This window comes from Hesperophylax consimilis, chromosome 4, assembly GCF_061612785.1.
Source record: "Hesperophylax consimilis isolate HC1 chromosome 4, BYU_Hcon_1.0, whole genome shotgun sequence".
Classification (NCBI taxonomy): Eukaryota; Metazoa; Arthropoda; class Insecta; order Trichoptera; family Limnephilidae; genus Hesperophylax; species Hesperophylax consimilis.
The window spans coordinates 320,889-348,085 of record NC_142839.1 but is presented as its reverse complement, the minus strand read 5'-3'; the positions used below and the strand labels follow the sequence as shown (position 1 = coordinate 348,085).

The window sequence follows — 27,197 nt, the reverse complement described above, 5'->3', positions numbered from 1 at the left end:
TATATATTGTTTTATTTCAATAAAATGCTCAATTGACGTTCGTCGTCATTAAAATAACAAGATCGCTCTGTTAACAGTCTTCAACGTTTTCTTCTTATTCCATTCAATTGTGTAAAAAATGTCAGCATTTTTATAGAAGAAAAATTGTCAAAAATAAACGTTACATATTACTACAAGCTATATAGCTTGTAGTTTATACAAGTTATATATTACTACAAGCTATCAAAGACAATGAAGGAACATAAAGCATTTAGGTAACTGGTAACTGCCTACCTTGTGACATCTTATTGTATACTCCATTCCTTAGTTCTGTTATACCAATCAACAACCGACAACGCTAAGTTAAGTAAAATCAATCCTTACTTTAGCAACCCAACACGAACAATGATAGTTAAATTAAGGAAATGTCATATTGATATATTATTAATACCATAAAAAGTGTTTGAACATAAACTAATTATTTACATATGTAATACATATTTGTCTACCACTAAAAACTGTTGAAAAAATCTACCACTTCCGAAAATTATAAATGTACTTCGTAATGTTCATTCAGGGGTATAATACAATTTGGCACTGTGGGTACAAAACCCCACGCATTTGTTTGCAAGACACATGTCTTCTAAAAAGTCAGGTGTCGTGAAACCGGACACTTTGGGGTGTTTAGTGTTTATCCTGTTTCCCCGTGACGGATTTCTTGGACAAGTGCAGCCGCTGCACAAAGGTAAATGTGAGACGCATCAGGTAAACAGAAGCAGGGCAACATGAGAAGAACAGCCAAAGGAAATATGACACCCTTTTCCCCACAAAAAGTCCACTAACCGAAGCATTGTTTGCTAAATACTTGAATTACAGGAAAAATATCTTGTCTTGGGCTCATCAAACTGTTTATGTATTAGTAGAATGCACTTTTTCATACTTGTGATGTTTTCATATGATTAGCTATTTATTACTTCGTTACAGATATTTCAAACAAAAGTCGATTATTTTCATTTAACCCACTCTCTTTTTTGTATAAACACATATAGCTAAATAGCTAACCATTACGCCGCTTCTCTGCAGGGATAGGCAGAGAGGATGGACCGCTAAATAACTCGGTCTTGGCGCAGACTCCTCATACATTTATATATCGTCTCATTCATACCCTTTTTTTATTCTGATTCGGTCCGACTCGAGTATTTCATTTTATAAAATATGTTTATTCAATTGTTTTATGTACAATATTGTATTTTACACAAATCTTACAAAATATGAGCAATCAGTTTCATTGTAAGAAATCTCTCCTATTTTATATTTATTTGTTTACAATAAAATACTTTACACATAACTTAATATCATATAACTTAACTTACTTGGTTTACTTGATCGCGCCATGTCTTTCTCGGGCGTCTCAGGCTTCGTCTACCATTCAAAAGCGCGTCTAATATTCGCTGTAACGGAAATATAAATACATCAGATAGTAACTTGTAGCCCTTCTGGAGCGTTCAAATATTTACAGAAGTGTGGATAATATACATATATACCAGAATAGGTAGGTAATGGGTTCGTGGTAATATTTTATTACCTACAGTGGAACAGGATGTGTACTTGAATATTTGCAGCAGTTTACCAGTCTTAAGTGAATCATTATATTGGCAATTACTCGAAGAAAGTAAAATAATGACCATTTAAATCTAGATACAACATGTATAATTGTGCGCCAATGTTCGATATTCCAATCCAGGTTCGGTAAGAGTTTATGGAAATGGCATGTATTTACGAGTAAGTTACGTGCATTCCGTGTTTTCGCCTCAAGATAAACTTCGGTATCATACAACCTCGAGCTCATACATCTGCGGAATTTTCCCTGAACTGAGATTATATTTAGATATAACTTCATCAGATAACTTAAGACGTTACCACCGAAGGCACTTGTAGGAAACACCACAGATAGTCGTCCGTAGGAAAAACGGACAGTAAAACTTTCCCTTGCCGTAGAAAGGTGAATACTATTAATCCCGATATCAATTTTGCGCAGCCTAATAAACCTGTTCTTTCTGCTCAGTTTGATTGACTTAACGCTCTATTTGATGGTTCGGTAAGGCTTTACTTGAGGTATTTGAGCAGGTGCTCGTACGATTCAGTCTTTGCAGACTGAATGCTTCCTTTGTTTCAATTGTTCCAAACCAATCATTTAGTAAGGGAGGCACCATGCTAAAAGTCACCATTAAAAGTAAGGTTTTCGTGTTTTTAATGTCCCTAGTCCTTTTGCATCGATCACACATTGCTTTTGAGGGGAATTCTTTCAATAGAAATCCTACGGTAGTTTAATAACATTAATTACAGGTTTTGTATTCAAACCTATAAAAAAAGTATATGTCATTGGTTAGGAGTCAAATTGAGTACAACTCGACAGTGTGGGCACCTAGTTACGCTAGTCATTCACTCACGATAGAAAGAATTCAAAATAAATTCTTAAGATTTATTAATTTCAGAATGAGTATGAAAATGGAATTTTTCAACTATGATTATCTACTATGTCAACTCAATTTACTAAAATTATCTGAAAGTAAAATAGTTAATGACCCTACATGTTTATATAAAATAATAAATTCAATAAATGACAGCCCTGAACTATTATACTTGATTTTTTTTCATATACCTCGCAAACCAACATCGAGGCATTATCTACCGTTCTATTGTGATAACTCCAATACATAATCACAATTCTATACCCCCGTGCCGTATACAAAATTTGGGTAATGACCATAAAGATGTAGTTGATATGTTCAACACATCATTCACCAAATATAAACAAGTCACTAACCAATTTATTTCAGAAAGAAGAACATAAAATTTAATATAATTTAACCATAGAAACTACGTAGCTCTGCTTTATCTTACCAATGTTTTGTAATTTTCCTAGAATTCCTAGAAGTTTTTTATTTGTTTTATTATAATATATTTCCTAGAATTATATTTTTCCATCTTGTATGGTGGAGTATCTAGTTTCCCCTTTATTTCGTTTTTGACATTGTTTTTGTTTTAGATGTTGTGTTTTATTTTGTCTTCTATTTTCTTTTTGATTTTGTTTCGCTTATTTAGATGTTATTTGTAACAATTAAAAAAATAACATGTAAAAGCCCAGCCGGGCGTGAAATGAGAAAAAATAATGTACAACATTGGCCGTAGTATTGCATAGGTATCTGCAGACCTCGGTTTATACTATCTAATTCAGCTGCTGTTATTCGAGAGACACCACGCTACTCACTGCCCACTGCTCGCCTCCCACCGCCCACTGCCCACCGCCCACTGCCCACTGCCCACTGCTCGCCTCCCACCGCCCACTGCCCACTGCCCACTGCCCACTGCCCACTGCCCACTGCCCACTGCTCGCCTCCCACCGCCCACTGCCCACTGCCCACTGCCCACTGCCCACTGCCCACTGCCCACTGCCCACTGCCCACTGCTCGCCTCCCACCGCCCACTGCCCACTGCCCACTGCCCACTGCCCACTGCCCACTGCCCACTGCCCACTGCTCGCCTCCCACCGCCCACTGCCCACTGCCCACTGCCCACTGCCCACTGCCCGCTGCCCACTGCTCGCCTCCCACCGCCCATTGCTCACTGTGTAGTTTACGATCCCCTGCACTGGGGAATGCACCGGTGAACCTGCGTCGGCTAGTGCAATCCTTTTTCTTCTGATTTCTCCTTAAACTACAACTGAGAGTAAAAACTTGTTTCAGATCTCGCGATGAGATGAACCTACCTATTGCCCGCATCAAGAATTACAACAACTTACCCACCCATCTCATTTTTCATTGTTTTAACTCTCAGGGATAAGGAAGCTTTTTGTTGTCGGGGGTCTATTTGGATGTTTGTAGTATCACATGTGGGCTGCACGAGAAAGCCTGGGGGGCCGCGGTTTTCGTACCCCTGATTTAACTGAAAAATTCTGATCCATAAATATTTATATAAAAACGTCTATAGCGAAGTTCGAGATTTTTTTATTCAATGGATATTCGGAGTTTTAGCGGACCTTACATTCTGGTGTTTATCCTTTTAACACGGGACGTGAGAACGGAAGTACAACCTTTGCTTTATTTTGAAATCAGGCACCCTCCACACGACAATCTGACTATTAATGACTGCTAGGTAAAACGCAAACCGAGATATAGTCATTATTAGTAAGATGTAGTAGCGTATGCTTATTTACTATATTAGGTTAATTAATCTCCAGCCAATGTGAAAAGTTTTAGAATAACTTTATCCTTTGTTGTTAAACACTATTGCTCTATTTAGCCGACTTCTAACTCGGAGCGACTAAACCTCCCACTCTCCGTATCCAGGCGTTATCGTTTCTCTTCAAGTGCACTTTTTATCTTAAGTTCTAGAACATTGTTCTGACTTGCCCTGAATCTTAATGAATCTCATGTAGCATCTTGGCACTTCGCGGAAACTTGATTGTTTTTCTTTAGCTCTGAGGAGGGTATAAGTGAATTTCCTGTTACTTTCTGCTTCCCCCGCTCGGGCGTGTAAGCTCCTTATCCGCCTTGTTACTCGTTACCTCTTACTGGGAACAATGTTTGACTCCTGTTATCTTACCGGTTCAAATCTGCAATACAGCGCTGAGGAACTATCGTAATGCTTGCCGGTTTAACGACTCCATTCTTCTAGCCCGTATCTTAAATCGCGCATCGGGCCTTCGCCTGCTCTCTGCAGGATCACGATCCATTACGAACGTGAATTATTAAAATTCTAATTGTCTATCCTGGCTGTTAATCTGTTAATATCGTATCGTATCGTATCGTATCGTAGTATCGTAATAAGAAACTGAATGTAAAAAGGAAAGTTCAGTAAGCCTTAGTAACTTCGCGGGATATCGTCTGAAAATAAATATCAGTAGAATTATCAGTCGAATATCACCTTACTAGCAAATAATGAAAAGCCTTATGTACTCCTTCGCCGTATGTGATGTACCGTGGTGTCTATCTTTCATCATAAATAATATATTTTCCTACTAGCTTGGGGCGTTTTTATTTAATTTTTTACTTCGTCGTAAATTATCGCCTCGGAAAGGGTTTTTCTTTTTGAATAATATAAAATCTCCGTTATGTTTATGATACAAATAGAAAGAAAAAGTTTATCCCATTAGACAGGGAAAGTTTACCATCTTTACCCTACTTTTTATATAACTTCTGACAGAGGGCTCCTACTTCCTCCTAACTGGATGAACTTTCCTCGCCACAATGAAATGTTCTCAAGTCGAACACACTTACGCCATTTTCCTATGTGCCTGTAATAAAGAAACCGCAAACATAAAGGTTGGAATGAGGCTTTATGAAATTATCTTTTTTTCTGTGGTCTTCTGGAAGATATTGTCTTCGTATGTTTACTTTAAATGTGTTTAAAAGGCGGAGAGAAGTGTTATTCAATATATTTTTACTGAAAAACTTATTTTCATTCTGGTCTTAGTTCTTTTATTTATTTTCTCTGTCTTTATTTCTTTTTTGGGCAAAGTAGTGCGAAATTTTCGACAATTTCCCCTCACATTAAATTATCTATATTCCGCGCACTTTCTGGAACATTCTTCTGTTCTCCAGCCCCATTTGTTATTCCCGAGCTTACACCAGTTTTATGTCGAAAGTTTGAAGGGTTCCGAGGAGCTTCCGTTACTATCCAAACAGGATATTGTTCAAATCTCATAATATAGACAATAATGGCAAAAGGGAACTTTGCGTGGTGTTCTGAGAATATTATCTAAACGTACACATTTATTGTTATTGTAATTCATTTTGAAAATTAAACGGCGATTTTCACGCCCAAAATTATAATCGTTGGTGTCGCGAAACTGCGACTCCACTCCGGTAATTTGTGTTGCTGGAATAAGCCCTATGATATGTTTTTTCTAACGTACCTAAAGTGAGACAATTTATTTTTAATGTATCCTCTAAACTTGCTAGACAGTATTCCTCAATGTTTAAACCTGGGCTTCTGGAACATAAGAAACACCCAGATTGGATTACAGGATAAAAAGGGATCTCACCCGTCGCAGTTATTAAATTATATTCACAATATGTTATGTAATACGCCAATCCTCCCTGTCTGAGGTACTATATTATACTAAGCTCTGCAGAGATCCAAACATTGACATCTCGCAACAACAACCGGTCATAATGATATTTTGGGATGGGTACATTGGGATCTGTAGGACAATTGCCGCATTTGAGATTTCCTATCCACCAAGTCTTCGCGAATACATACCTACCAATCCCATAAATATTACGTGAACAATCGTCATTTATGTATTGTGGTATTATTTATTTGTGTTCTTTGAGAATACTTACAGAACTTAATAATAACATGATATATTTAATTTCATTTATTTTAAATTTAGAGAAAAGTTGCATTCATACATTTCAAGATTCGACTTTTAAAACTAATTTATTTCATACAAAAATAGGGCTCAGCTTTAATCCTGCATATAAATATAAACCGGACGGGTTTGATAAGTTTCTAACTTAGTATGATAATGTATAAAACAGATTCCTCCAATGAACCAGTTGATCTTTTGAAGGCGGGTTGAACACTGGATAGCTATCTCGGAATAACGAAAAACTTTTTATAGTGTTCTTTTTTACATTTGAAGTAACACGGAGTAAAAGGTTGAATCAAACCATTGAACCTAGATAAATGAACGATAAAAATCGGTAAACCATTTCCTCTTCGAGCTGAAAGATGCCCGCTTCTGCTGCCTACAGCCTCCGTCCGCTTCGAGACCGTGCCCACTTAATCAATTCACGTCGAACTGTTTGCCGGCAATTCCGCCTCGGTCCGTAAAACCCCTATGTTCTGTGTTCCCTGTTCCCGGACTGCCCGGACTGCCCGGACTGCCCGGCCCACCAGCCTGCCTGCCCGTTCCCAGGGCATACGAATGCCCCTAATTCCGTAAAGACAGATCCGTGCCCGTGGATCACTGCCAAAATATTCCAGAATTTGAACATTTTAAAGGCCGAAATAGTAAAACACCGGCAACGGTAAACAAGCCGATCCGGCCCGGCCCGGCCCGACCGCACTTTTGGCATTTCCCACGGACTTTTACTAAACTCCTAATGGCCCTTTTTGAGCAGTCCGAGTGGAAACTTAACATTTTACGGTAATGCCTGTGCGGATGTCCAATAAATATATACATATTAAGTACATTCCCTTCATTACTTTCGGCGTTCGACAAATTCAAAGGTTTACATTCAATACAGTCAAAGTAATTGCGATATAATGCCGGTGTTCATAAAACATATTTAGCTTTCTTGGAAAGTTTGCGAAATTGCCTTGAATTGAAAATTACTTTGTAGTATCTAATCTAAAGGACATAATAATTATTAACTAGCAAACCCGTTATAACCACGGAATATTATAATTAATGGGATTTGAGAAGCTGAAAGTATTTATAAAATGTTTGCCTCAGGATTGCCTACCAAAAAAGGCAAGTATTCGGGATCGCTGGCCAAGCTTATAAGATTTTTTTTTAAATAAAACCTGTTGAGTAAAAAATCATTAGTTATTCAGATTTGTTAGGACGGGTTGTTTCGGAGAACTTGAACAATTCTTCAAATTTCAAAGTTAATTTTCAAGTTCTGTGAAAGATATTTTTAAGTTAAGTTTTTATTTCAGTTCTGTCAAGCAACTAGCCTATAATGATATAATAACAGAATTTGAATAGGACTTTCACAGAATCCGTAAATGAACGTTGAAATTTGATGAATTGTTCAAATTCTCCGAAACAACCCGTCCTTAGTTTTGAACAGATTTAGTTCTGTCAAACTTTAAACAAAAAAGCGCATTTTAAAAATAGAATTATTAATAAAATAAAAATTGGTACCTACCTTATCGCTAGGTTCCCACTATCAGTTCTAAATTAAATTGAACGTGAATAATCACAATTAGGCAGGAATACGCAGGAATATTTCACGTCAATCATCACAGACAACCAAAATGAATATGGTTTGTTGATTGATTTCGCGGAAACCTTGAACTTCTTATCAATTAACCTAGAATTTTTTTATCATATATTTCGTAAATATTTCATTCGAATGTCCTAAATGATAACATCAAATGAATTTATAGTGGCACAGCGTGGAAATTAACAATTTTAAAATTATGGAGGTATTTCGATAGGTAGTAGTCCTGCTAATTTTACCCTGAAATTTCAGGTATTTGAGACCGTTAGTTCATGAAGTGAGATGCTTCGATATTTAAAATATTCCAGTGACCTATTTCTCTATCGCAAGGTTGGAAATTCGGGTACCCGGACAAATGATTTCGTCGGGAGATTGAAATAACAACGTCCCCTTCACTAAAGTCGTTAATTTTATGTGGCATTATTTGATTTTACCTTGTTGGGTAATATTGATTAAATTTTCCTAGAAATTTCGTATCTATTCTTGGTGTTATCTTACCCGTCTAGGTTACATTTGTGAAGAAGGGAAATTATGTAATATTAAATCTTTTTCTGTTAAGTTGAAAAGGTTACAGCCATAAAATGTTTTATCCGATTTCAGGAACTGAATACTTTTGCGTATATATTGTTTGTTTAATTTGAACGACCTAAGCAAACAAGCGATATCACAGTATGAATAATAATTCGAAGGTAGGAATATCGTCACGCCATCCATAAAGTAATTCCGTCGTGACGTTTGGTGAAGTTTTCCCATAAAATCATTTGTCACAGCAAGTCTCCAGCAGGCGTCTCCCCGATGGGAGGGGGTGGCTGCCAGAGTGCCAGCAGTGGGGAGGGAAGGGATGGAGCTAGAAGATGAAACAGGATATTCCGCAGCCCCGAATGTCTCCTTTGCTATTCATAAGTTGACGCATTCCAGAGCTCGTCCGTCGTTCCGAATTCCGCGCTGCAAGTTCTGCGGCCACCCCCGCACAACTTGGCAGCTCCGGGCTATGGTCTGTAGCCAGAGTAGCCAGAGTAGCCAGTGTAGGCCACGAGGCTATAGTGCTGTCTGCAGCAGTGGTGGCTGGCGGCACAGAGAGGTTATAGTGAGGCTAAAATGAGGCATGGGAGCTATGAGAAAAATGTCACGCTTTGCCATTCGGGATAACTCTGTAGTGGTAAAAAGGTTATACAAACGAGTAATACCAACACTTGATATACTTACATAATATGTAGGTACCTCCCCAAAAATAAAATAGGAATACACATAATTCTAACAGTGCCTATAAGCAAGTGTATACAATTTACTAATACAGAAGATTTTATGCGTTTTTATGTCAATATTTACCAATGAAGATTGCGTAGATTGCAATGAAAATCTTTGTTCGTTTTTGATTTTGCGTAAAAATGGCTCAAATATTATTTTCGATGTCGCGTATTAAACAAAGAAATATAAAATCCCAATAAAGGCGTAGCTATCAAACCGAGCAAGTATCCAATCCGAGGAGATAATAATAAATAAAAATAACATACAATGCCCCGAGACGTTTGTATCTCAGCTTCCAATAAGAAGAATCGACATCTTTACTGCCAAATTGTTCCATCGAGTATTTCTTTGGGTCAAATAAATACATAGTGTAGGAATTGAAAATTGCTTGTTTCGCCGTAACATACATACATTACGTCTCATAAAACACGATTATCCCCAAATTGGCGTCCTCGCCTCTGAGCAGGAGCGGGAGCGGGAGCGGGAGCGGGAGGTGGTTCTGTTCGTGTTCCGTGACATCACGAGCAGCCAACGTAACGTCCGGGGCCACGTAGTCAAAATAACTGCGGTCGCTTTTCTCCGGGAACGGGCGACATGGCAACACTTTGCACCGTTTTACTAAATCAAGAGCAAATGTTGCAATTGGCCACATCTGGTTTTGGCTCCGTACTTGCACTTAATAGATTTCTCCTCGAACAATAAAACTATATTACCAGCCCTAATACGTCCAGTTAATCAGGGGACTTGACACGGAGGTCAGTACGCGGGCTTATTACACCTTCCACCTTTGTATTTTAGGACGCCGCGCCGTTGACATTAATTATAACTGGCACAATCGTTACTTTGTAGAGGGTGTTTGCCAGTTGTCACCAATGGCGCCTCGTTTCGTTCAGTTGCCGAATTATTGTGGCACTGTTTTATTGGTTTGTTTTAATGTGTCGTTATTATTTATTTATCGTCATTTTATCACTTTTAAAAATCCGAACAATTACTAAACTAAAAACATCTAATAACCTGATAATATTATATGCAAGCAATATGTATTTAACGAGCACATTTGTATTTGTATTTTCTCGATTGATTCAGTGGTTAGAGTAGTCGCCCGGATGGCGATAAATCAGACAATTTAAAACCCTGCTGCTTGTGAAAAGACACTAAGTTATAATTATTAGCATGAAACACCTATATAAATTAAAAAAAACTTCCGAGAGAAAATACATGCCGCTTACGGGGATTGAACCCGCTATACCCTTAAAATTTAAAAAATCAAATAAACATTACAATGTACTTAAACAAAAACAATTCTTTTTTTATTGTTCGTCTATCCTTTTCATAATTTTTTTCTTTCACTTATAGCTTTAAGTATCTACTTTCTTCCTAACTTGTAACCATAAAAAAGATTGTAAATGGAACTTAATTGGTTTATTTTAAACTCAACATCTTAAATGCAAAATTAATTCACATGCATAGCTAAATGTACGTTTCCTAAATATACTCAAATAAAAAAAATATACATCTATATTTTCCACCGGTCTGCGCTAGTTAATTTAATAAAAACAACAGCCACCCAATATTCATAATGGAAGTAAAAAACTCCCGGCTTTCACAATATCAGGATGGCAATAATATTTGCATTAAATTAAAAAAATAAACTCAATTATCGCTTCCCAAAATATAAGTCTTAGCCTTTTTCACAGTATTCAGTAAAAAGTTAAACTTTCCCGTAGTTTTGATCGTGACCGAGTAAAGGATAATGTAGTGGTTTATTTATGCACATCCCCTAATTGGCAGGGGAGTTATGACGGACTGCCTGCTCCTTCGTAAATGGGCAGCCTCCGATTCACAAGTTGGGTGAATATTGCCCGCCGCGCCGGGACCTCTAACCCTAACGGCTGGCTGACGACTATAAGAGACGGTACTGAGTACTGAGGCACACATAGCTGAATGGATGACGAACCTCGTGTTGGTACTGTTGGTGGACTCTCTCGCTGCAGCAGCTGGTCCGGTTTCTTCACCACCTAGGATTCTTGCTGCAGAGTCTCTATCTTCTATCTTCATGTCACCTGTTCCTGTTCTTCATTTTACTTAACTTAACTTCACTTTATTTTGGTAATATTTATATTGTTTTAATACCTGCATCAACTGTAAAGCGCCCCTGAGGTGATAACTCACAAAAGCGGCGCTATAAAAATTGTCCAATATTTATTATTTATAGCGACGCTAAGGTCAGAAGGTAATTGGCGGGGGAGTTATGTCGGGCTGCCTGCGCCTTCGCAAATGGGTAGCCTCCGATTCACAAGTCAGGTGAACATTGCCCGCCGCGCCGGGACCTCTAACGCTAACGGCTGGCTGACTATAAGAGACGGTACTGAGTACTGAGGCACAGCGAGGCTAAGGTCAGAAGGTCATCTCATCGAGTGTCCTTACACTGATTTATTCACTTAGCTAAGTATCCAACTATCCAACATAATTAATATACATTGGCAGTAGACTTACTGCCTCTAGGTTATCACGACGCTTTCTGACGCTATGAGATGCATACCCATTACCCATGTACACAAAGGCAACTTTTTATTTCGGATAGTAAACAAGCTCTAGACGGCTTTACATGAGCTGTACCTCACCTCTCCGGGTGAAATTCATGTAATTATGCTATGTAAATATTATAAGGCTTTATCAATAAAATCAGTGGCGTAGGTATAGCAGGTAGGTCACAAGGAGAGTGGATCCCACTGGGGGTTGGGAACATTTTAGAGAGGCTTTTGGGACCTACTACTCACCGCAACTTATTATTTACATCACATTGCTAAAAGAGATATAATATTATTGTATTTCCCCCTATTTAAGGTTTGAACCCCTTAAACTCCTCTCCCCCTCAATTTAATATGTAGTTCCGTGCATGTCACTCAACGTCTTATGCCGGTATAACTAATGAACCTCTTTGTATCTTTTAATCATGCAATGCCTTTTCTACGTTGGTTCCTCGGAGAACGATAATTTGTAAAGCTCACTGAAACGCATTCTTAATGTCTTTTCCATTGTGATTTTCAGGCCGAGTCTTGGCTTACTACTTACTATCCGTTTTGTTTAATTAATAAACGGGTTCAGACGACCCGTTAGGCTTCATAATCCACAGCGGAGTACATCGTTTATTCTCCGTCGTAAAATTAAACTTGATTAATTAATTTTAGCCCTAATAGATGATAGCGTTTTATGAACTCGCTCCTCCTCTAGACTCGAGGAAGAGAGTGCGAGGGAACGTCTTTCGAAAGTTTCGTCTACTTGTATTGTATTGTATTTTATATCTCTACTAGGGCTTTCGTGTATTTTTCTTTATAATCAAGCCATTAATATGATTTACTGCGGCAGTTTTGTAATATCAAGTTAATTTTAAAGTTTTCTCTGTAATTCTTTATAATTCATTACGAACTGTGTGAATCTGGTTAAGAAATAATGTTTCTTTATCTGGCTACAAATTGAAATTGTTTCGCTTCTTTATTTTTGGTTCTTGGCTAATTTATTTTCAAAGTGTGTTCCGTGAAAGCCTTCGACCGTAAAACAAATCAAGTTATATCGAATCAGCAAATAATTATTGTAAGCTACGGCTTGATATAATGAATGTAAGTAAGTCTAAAGTAATGGTGTTTGAAAGAGAGAGTACGAAAACAGTGTGCAATATAATTGTGAATGGGGAATACTTGGAGCAGGTGGATGAGTTTGTGTATTTAGGAAGTATGTTTACGAGAGATGGGAAGGCTGACAGAGATATCGAAAGAAGGGTAAATGCAGGTAATTCCGTTAATGGAGGACTAAACGCCGTAGGCGCTAACAAAAAATTGTCCAAAGAAGCGAAGTTAGCAGTCCACAACGGAGTGCTGGTACCTACCTTGATGTATGGAAGTGAGGCATGGAACTGGCAAAGAAAGGATGAAAGTAGATTAAATGCTGTTGAAATGAGATCCCTGAGGCGTATGTGTGGTAAAACCATGTTTGATCGTGTGAGGAATGTGGAGATCCGCAAAGAGTGCAAGGCTGATGTAAGCGTAATGAGTAAGATTAAGAAAGGGACGCTTAGATGGTTTGGGCATGTAGAGCGAATGAGCGAAGATAGGAGTGTAAGGAGGATATATGATGCAAATGTGAATGGTAGCAGAAGTCGGGGACGCCCGAGGAAGACATGGCACGATCAAGTGAATCAGATACTCGAGTCGGGCCATGTCAAGAGTCAGAATAATAGAAGAGTATGTATGAGACGATGTATGAATGTGAATGAGGCAAGGAGTGTGTGCCAAGACCGAGTTGTTTGGCGGTCCGTCCTCTCTGCCTACCCCTGCGGGGAAACGGCGTGATGGTTAGTTAGTTAGTTAGTTTGGCTTGATATAATATCTATATATATTTATATTTATTCATTATTTCTATCTCTTCCATTCACATTGAATTATATCCCCGAAATTCTATTTTTTTCTGCCTCCTAATTTCGCATCAAGATTATTTGTTTACTCTTTTATTGTCGTTCACGTCGTTTTGGCTCTCGTAATCCTTTCTGTTGAGTGTCGTTAAGGACTTGGATATGTTTACCGAATGTCGCAACGATGTGGGCTATTGGCTTTTCGTAACTTTGGGTGAAACCGGCGTTTTGTTTATTTACATATACATATTTACTAATTCAGTATTTTTTATTTTTCCAGGTAATGCGGTGAATCACGTTTAGTTCATCATAGGTAAGTCTCAAACCTGTTCTATTTGGTGATCTCACTTTTACTTTTTAACCTGTGCTGCATCATCGTCTGTTACCAAAGCAAAGATGACATCAGAAAATATTTCTTCGTAATTGCATACAAATAATATTATACACTTGGTAGTATTATACATAGTAGAAGAAGTCAGGATCGCCCGAGGAAGACATAGCATCCGTCATCTCCGCCTACCCCTGCGGAGAAATGGCGTGATGGTTAGTTAGTTAGTGGATTTTCTTGCCTTTATGTAAATACTCCTTCACTGATACACTGCGTGTAGTGTGTCCTGAAAGCATTTTCTTTTGAATCCTGTAATAAATTGTAAGATGTAGATACAATTTATTTCGTTATCAAACCCGACGAAAATACAGTCTCACGTTCCCGCCAATACTTCTCTGTCAATATTGCTAACTCAATAAAAAAAATTTGCCCATTCATTCAGAATTTTCACTCTCATTTCGTATTATTAGGGGTTCAGCACAAGGTAAAAAATAAAATAAAAATGTGTATTCGACTGAGGAGAGAAAAAGGCACATCTTTTCTCAAAGCTCCTAAATATCTACGGAGGTACGTGCTCGAAGCCTATGACTAGCTTAATAGCGTCACGACGCCGCCGTATCTCTCGGCTTCTCCCCAGTACTAGTACCTAGTCCCGTGAATATGCGGGGCGCGGCGCGGCACCAGCAAGCTACACCTCTACTCCGCTCAGGGCGCCCTTTCAATTCCTGCTAAAGCTCTCTCCTGAAAAGGCAATTCGACCCGATTCGCACGGTTGATAAATGCATGATTTTCGTCAATTTAGAAGAAAATTTCAAATAAAAACCGGATAAAGTTTTTTATTAAAATTTTAGCCTTTGAATTTCTTGACCGTATTTCATTGAAAGCCAATAACTTTGATTTGTTATTATTTCTGTTTGATTGTCACGTTTCTGACCCACTCATTTTCCATTGACATAATCAACAGCATTTCCCGCCCAATGGAGGCTACCTTTACGGCACCATTTTACCTGCGACCTTTTCCATCCACATTCTCTGTTAGCATTTTGGAATCCCATTCTTGGTGCCCCATTCATTGGCGTCACGACCCGGCGATCGTCTTTCATGGGCCGTCGCTGAATTTCCCCATGATAAAAGAAGAGCGACACGTCCCATGGTCGATCGTCGCCATCTTTGTACTCGCGCCACTGGCGGGCACGTGAGGCGTTAGGGCAGATTCCCTCAAAAGTCTAATAGTGATAAATTGTTAGCCCACGAATAAACATCTATTGAAAAACAGCCGGTCAAATAATCGGACGACCGTCGGCCTGGTTACAAACCGGCCAAGTTTTCACTTAGTATTTTAAATTGAATTTAAAAGATTTATATGTTTTCAGAGTGAGGTGACGTGAGAGATGTCTTAAAATAAATGTTATTTTTCTCATTATTTATGATTTAATATTATGAACAATTGCATCTAGAATATTAGAGATGTGGGAGAGAAAGTATTCCCAATCCTCTAGCGTTGAATCCGCGCTACAGGAACATGCCCTGCAAGCTATTTACAAACATTTAAGTCAATGTAAAATACCTGAAACGTAACCCTTTTTCAGAGTTTCGGCATGGCTGGGTGTTACCGAGTTGGGCGCAAAACAAATAAAGTAAAAAGTGTGCCCAAAAATTACACCAAACCAAAGAAAGGACATTTAAATGTTCAAACAAAGAAATTTCATTATAATATTTGATTTTGTGTTTATATTCAAAGATATATTTTCATCTCAATCCCAAATGATGTAAAATCGGATGAAGGACGCATAATCAGTTTTATTTTATCGGAGAATTTCGGACTCTGGAATTGAAATGAAATAAAAACGTTTGGTTTAGTAAATAGATTTGTGGTTTTGAACGTACAGTTAGAAGGGGAGCCTAAAGCTACTCGCTTCTTTCTTCTTCTCTCGTTCCATGAGTTTGGAAAACTTTAATCCTGAACAAGTTTTCCGGAGAAAACGTTATCTGTCCCAGGAGGGGGCTGGCATTCGTAATGTATCAACGCATTAGTGTATCAAACGGTTTCGTATTCGATCTATAACAGTCGACTCCGCGGGGAAAATAGCTATGTAAATTAGCTACATTAACTAAAAAGGGATATTCTTTAAGATAATATCGTGAAAAGTAAAAGTTTCGTGTTCTAGTGAATATTCTATGTTTTAAAGTTCACCACTTAAAATACTCACTAAACATTTAATTGATATATTATGTATAAAAATTGGGCTTGCGTAAGTTTGCGCTCGCAGAATTCGACAAGTAGTACAACGATATCGCTGAAAATTTCTAAATTTGTTCTTATTAGTGACAGGAGTGTTTATATATTAGGAGAAGTCGGGGATGCCCGTTGAGTACTTACGAGGAATACGTAATATCTGGGCACCGGAATGAGACGCGAAGTCGAATTAATGTCGATGTAATGTAGTTTTGTAACAGTAACATTGTGGAATACAGTAGTGAATGGAGTACGAAGTTGGAGATGCCCATCGTATCATAGGCAGTAGATAATAAAGATATTAGCAATTAGATATATAGACGCATTGCGGGGTCCACTAGTTATTTATAAATTAAAGATAGATTTGGCAATCCTCCCCAACTCGAGCCGTTTTAACCTCAATTACGTAAATTCTATGCCTTATTCACAAATCCTGAGTCTACCCCGGATGGGACCATGACAAGAACCTTGAGGCATTCCCATACAAATTCCCTTTTGTGCTCGGTATTTTACTTCACTGGGAGATGTATACAATGGTGACAAATCAACGAGCAGGCCAAAAGTAATCCTCCAGGCTTTACATTCAAAGCGACTTGTCTTCTTAGGGGAACACGCCGATCCATTAATTAACAATTGATTATCCGTAGTGGAGTCAGTTTTCTGCCTCGCACATTAATCTTTTGTTTAACTTTCAAAGTGATTAATCACCCGATTATCCGTGAAATCGACATAACTTATATTAAAATTCGGCTTTTAAAACATAATATCACATTATTCTACAAAATTGTGTAAATTAATTTTATTTGAATACTAGCATCTACAAGATACTACTAATTTACCTCTGTTTCATTCCTGAACAATTCCTATGATTAGATTAATTTTGTGTCATACGTGTTTCTGTGTCACGAACATAATAATTACAATAAATGTTCACAATATGAGAGCATCCTTGTTCCTGAAACATCATTGTTACCTCCCAGAAACACTGCCAAAGCGAAGTAACCACAGAGAATTCGCTGACGTGGAATAATCGGTTTCCGGATCCACTTAGGGTTACAGGTCCCGATAGTATTCACCATATTATCGGAAGCAGTTATACCAATCGCTAGATAGCTGACTATGGTATTATGTTATTATTCGCTCCCAACATAATATTGAATTAATATGACGGCCGTGTTTGATTAGGAACCACAAAACTACCAAATGATTCATTGTTCGCTTTAAAAAGCTCCAATGCATATATTTAAGTATTTTATCAGACCTAACAGTAGTCGTCAAGTGTGAAGTTGGCTTCACTTGTGGGCCGAAGTGTACCTAATTTCACAGCAAATTGAAAACCGCCCATGGATTTTATCGGTGCTCGCAAACTACACAAACAAGTGTGCGCAGTTTATAGTTTGATTTTTCCATTGCAGAGCTGGGTGTTTTTTGCATTTCGGTTTTGTTTTTAATTTCACGGTTGATCCGGCCTGAGCGTGTATCGGGTGACAGCGCAGGGAACGGGGCTGTGCGGTGTGGCCAAACATACAAACTAGTAACATACCAAACGGCCAAGCAACCTGATTCCCGGCTACCTAGAGCAGAAAGCAGAGGGCTCAGTCCACGCCTATTCTGATGTGATGCGACCCTGGCATCGCATCGCATCGGATCTGGGCGGCGAATCAGATGGACAGATTGCGGGACAGAACTTTTTTCACGACAGAATGAACCAGATGCCTATTCCGATGTAACGCGTGGTGTCATAGTGCAAAACCCGACAAAGTAATTTTCCAGCATCCCACAAAAACCTTTTCAATTCATGGATATCTGGATAATGATTATTACAAAATAGAACTGCTATGTATACATTTTTATAAAACGTATGTTATCACAAATTGTTTTATCTGACACCTCTATTCAGTTCGTTTGATTCAGTTGATTTGATCGATGATAGAGGCACGTATTAGTTTCCAAACCAGTCTACTCGTAGTTATTTAGGTATATAGTTTTTTTTCTGTACCAAGTAACGCATACCTCAGATGTAAAGACAATTTTTCGTCATCAATGTCATTTTTAAACCCTCTATTTATCTCAACGAAAAATAATATAAGCAATCTCTCTGGACTCATGAATAATTAATTTTGTTGGAGTAGCATAGATTTTATTTGAAATTTTACGTCCAAACGCAACTGAACTAAGCATACACATCTGCTTTCGATAGCGGGCGTGAATAATGAAATATTTAAGGAAATATATTAACTCCCGTACCTTCTGGCGGGCGGCTAAAATCTGACACGGCTTATCCTTTCATTTAAATATGGATCCGCAATTTGCCGCCACATTTTGAAAAATTCAAACTCGGAACTCTGCAACCGTGATGAAATATGCAACGGGCGGGACATCGCGAGTGGTGCTCGGGCACGGGACACAGGACTGCACAGTGCGCGGAAACGTCGACAGTTGGGTCGTAACGTGCTAGACTTTACATTGCGTGCGGCCGCCCGCGATTCATTGTCACCGGTAAATAGTTAAATTCCGCCAAAATGCCTGCCAATATAATAAATTAATTCATATAGTCCACAGCCACACAATAAACACACACTTTCGTCCAGTAGGCCACACATGGGCAAAATTAAAATAACAACTAAAGAATTGCCTGCGTGGTTTTTAATGCCACTCTTTTAGAAAACGCAACATTAGGTATCGGGTAATTTTTATAAATAAATATTTTATTTGCAAACTACCTACCCAAACTACCCACAAATAAAGTGGTTTCAGTGTTTTAGTGTAAAATTATACCTTAAAATTATTAATATTCACAATTTTAAAATTTCCCCTACATTTTGTAGAGCCGTTAATCTCCCAGGCGTGAACGCATCATGTTTTGTTCTATTTGATACTAATAAACTTTCACATTTTACCTTAAACTCTATCTCGAATGCGTTAAATATTCCTTGCACAAGGAACTTGGTCAAATAATATTTATATTTTAACCAAAGTTTGTAAGGAATGTTCAGTCACTTTTGGTTTGGTGGTCGGGTTTTTCCGTTTTCTATGGCTATTTAGGAGTTTTCTCCTCCATACCTTTCCGCACGCTAATGCACTATAAGGGGGGCACAATTCCCACTAAAAGCCACCGCTAACATACTGGGAAATGCACTTTATGCGTAATGTACCAAATGGCGTACTTTGAAACATCAGATTTCGAGAGCCTGAAACAAACTAAACTCAAAACATTTTGCCGCAAATGGAAAAAAAAATCACCTTTCCATCCACGCTTTTTAATGCGAATACTTTGTTAGCTTTTTTCCACACCACATATTTTTCGGCAAGTACAGTCATGCTTCATTGTTGTTATAAATTTTTATGATCCTTTTTGTAGTATGTTTTTACTAATAATTCTTAATTGTGGTCTCACACCAGAATGATAGGTACTGAGAGAAAGTAGTAAGTATAATACATTAAAACAATAATAATTATCAAATTTTCTACGCATTTCAAAATCACACCAAACCAATTGGCTACACCTTTTGCGACAATAACGTTCTTAAATCGTGCGATTGTTTAAGGCGTATAATTTTATAATGAATATTGATTAATTTTAATAAACTTATGTTGCGTTTTTAATAAGTAAAAATAATGGATTATGATCTCGTTTAAGCAGTCATAAAGTTACTTACCTATTTGTTTGATACCTTGATGAATTACTTTCATAATTGATGTTTTAATCCTTTGAACTTTGAATCGCCTAAATTAAATGTGTAATTAAAATACAAGTGGATTTAACATTTTGATGATTCGGCAATAATTGCCAGCACGTTGAATCGCTGCAACAGGCCGCGTGAAGGTTGGAATAATACAAACCTTGCACAACACATTTGCCGAGCATTCTGCTGTCTGCGTAAAGACGGGTCGTCAGTAATATTAAGATTATCAGCCATTCGTCTTATTGACCGCGTGGGTGTTATTGTTATCCACAGTGCGGAGTTAATACTTTATTTATAAAACTTCTTCTCATATTTACATTCGCTTTGTGAGATGAATGTCATATTAGCATTGAAATCCCGTTGATCCACGACGTCAAATTAATCAAAAGTATTTCTCATTTTGTTTATTCGAACGCTAATGTGTTGAAAAAGGCTCGCCAAGTCACCGTATCTACCTTTTTTAAACAATCACATTATGTTAAGGCCAGCGTGCAGTAAAGTAACTCAACCTAATTTATCCACGAGTCTGTTTTATGAGCAAGTCTTTGATAAATGCGCCGATGTTGTCATTCTAACCGATGAAAAGAGACGGCATATTTACAACCTTTTATCATTGGCAATGCTTTTCGTAATTCGGATCGTCTTTGTTGATGTTGTGAAAGTTTATTTTTTGGACCACCAGCACGAGGCACAATGGAGTGTAAACCTGTTAAGTTCACGCTTCGGGAGACATCGAAGGTACTGTTTATTCAATACCCTGGAACTGCACTCTTGTAAGCGTATAGTATAATTAGTTCACTCTTCCGAAAGTCTCGGGATTGGTTCATTCAACTCTATTGTCCAGATGCCATTCGTCGGACACGGTATTCAAATAAAACTGCGCATATTAATTTTAAGCAATGAATATAAACACGTTCCGCACAAGTTTTAACAGATTATGTATCTCACAGATTACATCATTAAGACGAGGAGTAATATTTTTTTATCTCGAGCCCTTTGAGTTTCTTATTAAAATGACTTGATTGTGTTTCCTGGAGCGGATACAGCTTCTAAACACCGGTAGCGGTAGTTGTAAAAAAATGATATCCTGTTACTTACGATATTGCCACCAACGAAACCCATATGCACTTCTTTCGACGTTTTAGGTATACTGGAATCATGATAAATAAAATGTACGAATATAGTAACTGTGACATTAAAGAAAGGGTATTGCGGAACAATATACCGATGCCTGAGATTACCATAGTCGTGCACAGGTGAGCCGAACCCGTTGAATTAATTATACTTGATTTTAACTGCATTTTACATTACCAAGAAGTATTAATGTACTTGTGAGAAAAGCGGATAACCTTATTCAAAATCACTCTTTAATTTAATGAGCTTTGTTCTCTCGGAGTATAATATGAATATTCTTAATAATATAAATCATATTTTTACTGCGTTCAATGTGAAACTGAATGCTCCATAAACCTCCACGTTTATCTCGTTGTGAGGTTTCATTGAAAATTTCAAACTTTTTTGCTATCTGTTCGTCCGCTTTTATAGCAAATATTTATGTTGGCAATAGTAAAAAAAACGAAATTCAGCCACTCCGTATTCCAGGTTACAGGTATTCCATCATATTTGATCCAGGTATGATATCCCATTCGCAAACACAGCACGTTTGTACGTGTTACTCTCCAACCCAATACTTGAAGTTCTCCAATAGATACACGGAGACCTCCAGGCATACCAAATTGCCGAATCCTTACCCTATTATTTCACGCTGTTGATTCAAGAACAATAAATAATACACAATATACATACAAGTCTCGAGACATGGAACAAATCAGTAGGTATTCAATCAATCAATTTTACACTTAATATACTATATTATATCCCGTTATTTGTTTGACTTGTCTAAATTATAATTAACATCCATCATTAAATATTATATCTCTTGTACAGTTGAGTATTACTGCCACTATTATTCATTTACATTTCAGCTTTGATATAATCCAATGATAGCTACACTCAATTATCAATTGCATTTTGATTTCGCTTTATCATTCTATCAAATGCCTTTGAAAACGTTGTTGAAAATATGAACCGATTTTAAATTACGAGTTTATTTTCAATCGTAAGTCAAAGGGCGTCAGGTCAAAGGTGTATCAAAACGAAGGTAAATTAGTAAAACGTTTAAAAATTTTCTTACACATAATAATATTTTCGTTGGCTGTGGATACCTTCGTTGTACATTCTAGTATGTGGGTTTCAAAAGCGTGTAATATTTTCACACAAATTTTACGGTCGCTAGGTTCCAATTATCCAAAAATGCCGGTTGAGAAATTGGGTGCAAGATTTTAAGATCACTATATTTTTAACGGCAATAAAAAAGGAATTAATTTGGATAAATGATCCAGATAGCTTTACAATGATCTTGTTTATATTCTATTTGCTCCACAACACCTTCAGGTAGGAACTGGAATGAATGCCCTTTTCGAGAATAATAGTTGGCTTTAGCAGCGATGAACACCTTAAACTAACCGAGATATCGCGAATGTATTTATAAATATACCAGTTCTAAAGATTATTTTGTGTACGGATAAAAGTTCCAAGATCTCGATCTTGTAACTACTTACTTAACGTATTTCCTGCAATTATTCGATAAGTACCTGCCCACTAATGTAAACAAATTAATCGTTTATAATGTAAGGAGAATTACTGTTTTTGCAAATAAGTTATATGCTCCAGTGTATTCCAATCTTAGTTTTTCCACAAACATGTTCAGATTGTTATCATAACGACTCCGTTTTCATTCGTTCAAAAGTAAAGATATCTTCAATAACAATAATGTCACCTACGCGGAAGAAATGTATTATTTTAGGAAACTTATTTAATATTCATATTATGTGATCTGCCTTTTTCAATATTAAAATATCATCCAGGATTTTATATAAGCTGTAAAACGACGCATGACTATGAAACTCCCAGGGGCATGTCGTGGATTTTGCTCTGATCTTAGTGATTTTCCGGTAAGATATTTCTACTTTTTATATGAATAAAATAAGTGAAAGGAAGTTACCTTCTTCTTAAAGGAGTAGAGTTGTCCATCAAGTTGAAAGATATTCAAGCCACTTGACCATAGAGAAGACCGTTAAACAACACGTGTATGTCCAGAATATTATTAACTATTTGGGTTTATGTATGTTTTTCTTAAAGGAGTAGAGTTGTCCATCAAGTTGAAAGATATTCAATCCACTTGACCATAGAGAAAACCGTTAAACAACACGTGTATGTCCAGAATATTATTAACTCTTTGGGTTTATGTATGTTTTTCTTCCGAATTCAGATGCTTATCTCTAGTGACTCTCGCCATTAAATTGGTCTTCCGGAGTTATAAATCACCGCGAGACATTAACAGTATTGTATAATCTCACTTTAATATCGAACATACACATTGGAATGGTAAGTTGCTACGATGTTTTATTCGCCCTGTGTTTGGCTTACATGATCTGTATTTTATTGACATGTTAGTGTTTACTCTGACTGTCACGATTTAATATTTATGCTTTGTACATAAACGCATGTTGGCTGATACTAAACACTTTTATTATACTTTCAGCTAAGGCCTACCATTTCGAGCTTTCAAAAACGTTAATACTTGTGTGAAAAGTGAACGCCAAGTATTTCATTTTCTGTAAAAGAGATTGTACATTCCTGGGAAAGTCGATAAAGTCGCCGATGTTTTCAAACATCATTATTAGTTATTACTTATGACGATATTAAATAAAGGGTCGCCGTCCAGTCTATCCCACACAGAACTAAACGAATTGAACCGAAATACGATTTCATGGGACTGGTAATTTTTTTACAGATTTTTCTGTCGTACGTATATTCCTAATCATAGTTTATATTGCTGATATCTCCTCGGGCATCGAAACAAATGGCAGTTACGTTATATAAAATACAATTCGTAGTAAGCTGTAATAGTTTTGTCTGGACTGAACATTTTTTGCGAATCCCGCCGGAATTCGACTTCCACCCGCGCTGACGTCAGCAATACGGGGCCGTAACAGCTTACAAGAAAACATATATTTTTTGCACACTACCTTTTTGTTTGCAAAGGCGCCACTTTTACCCCAGTCACTACTGAAAACAGAAACGTTATTTTTATTGTTTGCGATGGAAACCACTTAAATGATGTAGGATTGCCATTTATTTACATATCTTTACCCTTGCCATGTGAGACACACCGCTAATTGGAATTAACTAAATTAAAGCTTGTTTTTACCTTAAATATTTATTTACGTTAAAGATTTTGAAAATATAGCGGCTGCATGAGGATACCTTTTTTTTCAAATGAACGTAGTTTGGTGCAATGACACGTTGATTTGAGCAGACATCCGGATAATTGAAGATCCCAAACCTGATCATGCCAAAAATCACCTTTCTATAATTTGGTTATCGATATTAAAAAAAAATTCTTCTGTCTAATTTGAAGTAACTCATAACACAACATAGGATTTTTATGCAATATTTTTAACAAGTTCGCCTTTTTCATGAGAAACATCACCGTCACAGGTCTTTAATAAATCAAAATGTCATTAATTTGTAATATTTTATGACCAGATCATTTTCTGAATATTTACCCAAGGTATCAATCAATATCGAAACATTAAGATTCTTATACCTACGCTTATATATATTTCTAATAAATATAAACACGTTTTTACAACTAGTGATGTTTTTTCTAACTTAGTATTAACATCAGACAGTTATTGCCGGGTGAATTACTCTATAATTATAGAGTTTAGTAGAGATACAAGTCTATCAAATTTAACGGTCTTATTAGCGATTGTTGTTGTAAAATATGCATTATTCATAAGTAATGTAATATTTTTTGAACTGGTATTGTCGTTATCGTGTGATGTGAGTTTTCACTGTGAATATTTAATTAAGGTGCGTTCAGATTTAATGGGCATAAAACATATAGATACCATTTGTTATTTCGGCTACTGGCATTATACCTAGCTCTCTCATTCAAAATTTAGGCGTATTAGATCTGTCAAAGAATTTATATATAAAAATGCAAAAATCAGTCATTTTAAATACATGTAGGATTATGACAGATTTTTAAAAATATTTATATTGAGGGATCAGTAGGATTTATCAGTCCAGGAGTTCTACCGAGCCGAACCCTCTGATAAGAAAATATCTGGAGTCGGTGAATTATTTTCCTATTTGATCTCTGGTGAATTGACGTGTTGTTTTTGTATTGTTTTGTATTTATTATGCTTATATAATGCACTTGCATAATGTGGATCGACTAGATGATCATTTGTGGAAAATTGTGTGGAAGGGTTTAGTTTTATCCTGTGGGAAGATTTAACCCGGACATAAAGTCGAAAATAATAAAAATAATTGGATGATTTGTATATCGGGGTTTTTTGTGAAAATCACCTCAAGGGCGCTGTACAATATATAATGAGTTCCTAGGTTCTATCTAGTTTTATTATTATAAAATGATACAGAAAACATACTTACCCGGCAGGTCACCTAACAGGAGTGCTAAAACGAGAGAATAGTTGAAATAAATTTAAAGATGAATGCCACACTGTAGATTCGGGAGGACAACAATCGAGCACACTCTAAACTCTTCACCTCTTCTTTGTAACTGGTAAAATGAACACAGGTCAATGGCTTACACCTGGGCTGGGGGTAACTTATTCCTTATTCGTGAGTTGCTCCTGCATCCCTCCCTTATCCAATTATAGGCTGAAGGTAGTGGGGGGGGGTGGAAGTAGATGGGGAAGAGGAAGATGGGGGGTACCTGGCTATTCAGATCTGGAATTTAAAGCAACGTTTCAATTCTGAATGGTGGTCTTACACCAGGGCGACACTGAGAGTAGCTTCCACTCTGGAACTTAACAGATTTGAACCCGCGAACTACGGCTTTCTAGTCGAGACCCTTACCAGTTTCATACCTTCGGTAAATAAGGTAGGAACACATGGCATACGCATCATGGCTCAGCCTATTTCAGCAAATTGCTCTGAAATATGCCAAGCCACGAAAATATGGTGACTTAAGTCTCACGTTAATATACTAAATTTAATATATAGTACTAAATAAGCCATCGTATAAGTTTCATACCTTCGATAAATAATGATATTTTCATATTGTTATTGTTTTATGGGCGGTGTATTTATCTAGGGTGTTTAAATAGAATCTCTTTGTTTAACGCTTTGTTTAACCTTTAACCACTATAGACAAAAGACCCAAAGCATCAGAAGGGCTCTCGAAATTAATGTTGCCTTAGTGGTAAAATAAAATAGATTGGCCGGAGGTTTGAGAAACAAAGAAACGGCGGTAAATAGCTCCAGTATCGATGGGTAAAATATTGACCGTGGTAAAAGCTTTTTAGATTTTATCCGAATCAGAATGGATATGCAAAAAAAAGACTACAGCATACTTTCACTAGATAACATGTTTAAAACATTACATAATATACCTACTACATACCAACCGGTACAGATATACCTAATCAGAGTTAATTATGAAAAAGCCTTATTCTAAAACATTACAGAAAACAACTGTGGCGGTGCTCTTACGCAGCGTTGCTAAGCGGTCAAACTTACGGAGCGGTCTTATAATTTGTCTCTTTCTCGAATTGCCATGACTAAGAAATTTCCACCTCCATGTCTTGCACAAACGGAAAAAGACCATCGTTTTTAAGATATTTCAAAAAAATCATTACTTTCCTTAAATAATAATATGTCGTAGCCTTGAAGATTCCATCATTTTTATTTGCTGACCGATTTGAAAGTGGTCAAACAGTATCGTACAAAGAACCCACATTCGTGTCCCACGCATGTTTAGTCTCTTCCTGTAACAAGCACCATGAGGCTATCGACTTTCTGTTCATGGCTGGATGGTTCATTACAAGCTAAAGCACTTCTATCTGTGTGTTCACTATCTTAACATATTTCCCGCGCCTCTTCATCTTTTCTATCGGCCTCAATGATTGATCATTTCAAGCTTCCGACCTCGTTATCATTTATCAAAACAAATGTCTTGTGCTGGGATAAACAAACTTGATGGAATTGTTTCAAAAGCCTTTCATTTGATAGTAATAAAATATATGTCTTTACCTACCCTACATTACAAATAAAATTATTTAAAACATAATAAATAGTGTGTACAATTCAGTTATAAAGATTTACAGGCAGCAGTGAAGCTCACATCAACGATATGAGGTTCTTTCAGAATATATATTTATTTTAATTTTGTATCTCTTGTCTTTGACTTACATCTGTGCCTTTTTCTAAGAGGGCCAATTTAAATTCTTCAAATTTCGCAAGACCTATGTAAAAT

The 27,197-nt window shown here is 37.1% G+C and overlaps 1 protein-coding gene across 1 annotated transcript in view; it reads left to right on the top strand.

The window, feature by feature from the left end:
* LOC149423993 (uncharacterized) overlaps positions 1–27,197 on the top strand; it is a 238,977-nt gene that overhangs the window by 57,316 nt on the left and 154,464 nt on the right. Inside the window, exon 2 of the mRNA XM_089631109.1 lies at positions 13,874–13,906. The gene's annotated coding sequence lies outside the window, so the exon portion shown is untranslated. The remainder of the gene's footprint in view (positions 1–13,873; positions 13,907–27,197) is intronic.